At 37.4% G+C, this 2,500-nt stretch overlaps 2 long non-coding RNA genes across 3 annotated transcripts in view; one reads left to right on the top strand and one right to left on the bottom strand.

The window, feature by feature from the left end:
• The window catches only part of LOC138051816 (uncharacterized), a 30,814-nt gene that overhangs the window by 1,874 nt on the left and 26,440 nt on the right, over window positions 1–2,500 (top strand). The window lies entirely within an intron of this gene.
• LOC138051815 (uncharacterized) overlaps window positions 1–2,500 on the bottom strand; it is a 4,234-nt gene that overhangs the window by 983 nt on the left and 751 nt on the right. The window contains exons 1-2 of one of the 2 annotated variants that reach the window (XR_011132916.1): window positions 2,227–2,500; window positions 1–109 (exon numbers count right to left, since the gene is read on the bottom strand). The exon at window positions 1–109 is cut by the window's left edge and continues 983 nt beyond it; the exon at window positions 2,227–2,500 is cut by the window's right edge and continues 751 nt beyond it. This is a non-coding gene — a long non-coding RNA (uncharacterized lncRNA). Of the gene's footprint in view, window positions 110–449; window positions 812–2,226 lie in introns of those variants that run through there. The other variant, XR_011132915.1, reaches the window with a different exon arrangement.

Genomic DNA, 2,500 nt, shown 5'->3' with positions numbered 1-2,500 from the left:
TCTTTTTCTGTTTTTTTCCTCTTATCCCTGTCTTCTTTGCTCCCATGCTTTTTAAACCTTTTTTTGCTTCCTTCATTCTTCTTTTTGGTTGCATCTTTGCCTTGTTTTTCTGTCCATAAACACAAATAAATACAATTATTGTGAATTACCCAGACACTAGATTCTTCTATTAGCCTTTACTCTAAATCACAAATCCTGGAATGTTATCGTTATGTTTCATTTTGACTTAAATAAATTACTACATTTGAGTACATCATTACATGTAACAATTATTATTTATGTAGTCACTTTATTAACAGAACTCAAACTCCTTTGTAGTCATCTTGTATATACAAGGGCTTTAATAGCAAGATACATGAAAGAAGCATTAGATCTGAAAATTTTGTCTTGTCTTCATTTTCCTACTAAAGGTATCTCGTATTCAGACAAAAACAATAATTTGTCCTTACCGTTAACTGTAGTCTCTAGTTCCTCGTGATGCGCAAACGGAAAATACAATATTATTATTTGCATCAATAGTGATGTGCAACGTAAGCATAATTTCATAATCAAGTCAGTTCTTTCAATAGTACTCGTATTTTTAAGAGTTAATCCATTTTAGGGTACGGTAGTCCATTGGGGTAGTCCATGGACTGGGGGTCAGTGTTTTGTCCACCACCGCCTGTAACTGTGATCTCAAATAAATAGATTATAAAGAGGAATTTTCTCTTTTTCCTTTGACCAGTTGACATTGAAATCACCTATGAAAACGTTACAGTCAATGCGCTTCACGCATGAACGCTCGGCGACGTAAGGTTCCAATATTCAGGTGAATGGTTCGTGAATGAATTTGATTGACATGCCTTCGGCACGAGATTGAAAGATAAGGACCACGTTTCAAATAATGGAATCGTTCAGTTAAAGATTTCACGCTCAAACGATTGAAAATGGCAGAAATTCTTATAAAGATAAAGATTGAGGGCAACAGCAATGCTCTTGCATTTGTTGAGCGAACACAACCTTTGTCATTTGTTCCCACGCGAAAACAACGGCGCTCGGCCGAAAAATAATTTGAAAATAGTTTTCATCTGTAATAACTGCAGATTTCTTATTTTCAATTTTACTGCGAGTTTTTTACTACTTTTAATTTGATTTACAATTGTGCAATTGAAGGTTCGAAGAATAATTTCATAATTGAAAAATCAAATCAGTGAATGAAATATTTTATGAATGTTTGAAGTTGTGCCTTCATGCGTGAGGCGCGTTGACTGTAAAATCTGAACAATGAAGGGTAAGAAGTTCCCATCAATGATGCACACATGTGCCTGATTGGCACTCTTGGTGACCGATATACACCTATTATGGTAACACGTGGCAGTGTTGAGACTTTTGATGTAATATATCTAGCACGAGAAGGAGTGTTTCATCGGATATCCAAACACCGAGGAACCGAGTTGAAAAACGAGGCCGAAGGCCGAGATTTTTAACCGATTTCGAGGTGGTTGGATATCTGATAAAACACTCTTTCGAGTCTTTGATATTGCTTCTCAAAGGAATCAGTATTTTAAGAGATATTTTTGTTCGAAGTTACAGAAATTTTATGCTAATTAAGACCACGTATCCAAACTTCCTTCACGGTAGTGATTTCTTTTGTTTTTGGCTTATGAATTATTAATGAGTTTGAGAAAGTTATTTCTACATCATTAGCGTTCTTGCAAACTGGATATCCAGGAATAAAATAATTTTCAGCAGGTATGCTTTGCAGGTTGCAGGTTGAAATTTAATTATAACTGGAAAACCGATGGCACTTACTCATCAGGGGTTCTTACATAAGTTAGTTAGTTGGCGTCTTTCACATGGTAAAAACATGTGCATGTGTTTTACGGTTAGTAGTTCATGTATGACCTCACCATACATTGAATACTAACCGACAAAGGTTGGGTTTTGAGATAAATAACGTTTTAGGCCTCATTAGTACCCTCGATTCCTTGATCGAATCTGGCATAGATCAGCTTCCTGACGCCGAAAAAGACCTCGTCAGAGCTTCAGTCACTTCTGCTATTAACAGTTGGCGCCCTCCTCCACGAAAAAAACATCACTAGTGAAGAGGAAAAAGCGCTCAAAGATCTTGCCAAAGACAAGTCTGTTACAATTTTGCCAGCCGATAAGGGCCGAGCCGTAGTCGTGATGAATACCAACGACTACACTGAGAAAGTAAACAACCTTCTAAACGATGATAAAACTTACCAGAAGATAACAGACAAAAGAAGGAACCCAACATCGAGCACCGAAAAATCCCTCAATGAACTTCTACAGATTAAAGATCAGCCAGCCCCACATGACAGCGACAAAAAACAGTTGGAACCGAAGCTCTATCACAAACTTCATAGTACCGACTCCACACCGGCATCATTTTATGGCCTTCCCATAATCCACAAAGACAACGTCCCGTTAACACCAATTATGAGCGCCATTGGGTCTCCCACATACGAATTGTCCAAATACCTCGCCAATATCTTGT

The sequence above is a fragment of the Montipora capricornis genome, chromosome 6 (assembly GCF_036669925.1).
Source record: "Montipora capricornis isolate CH-2021 chromosome 6, ASM3666992v2, whole genome shotgun sequence".
NCBI lineage: Eukaryota > Metazoa > Cnidaria > Anthozoa > Scleractinia > Acroporidae > Montipora > Montipora capricornis.
This window is presented reverse-complemented; position numbering and strand designations above follow the sequence as displayed.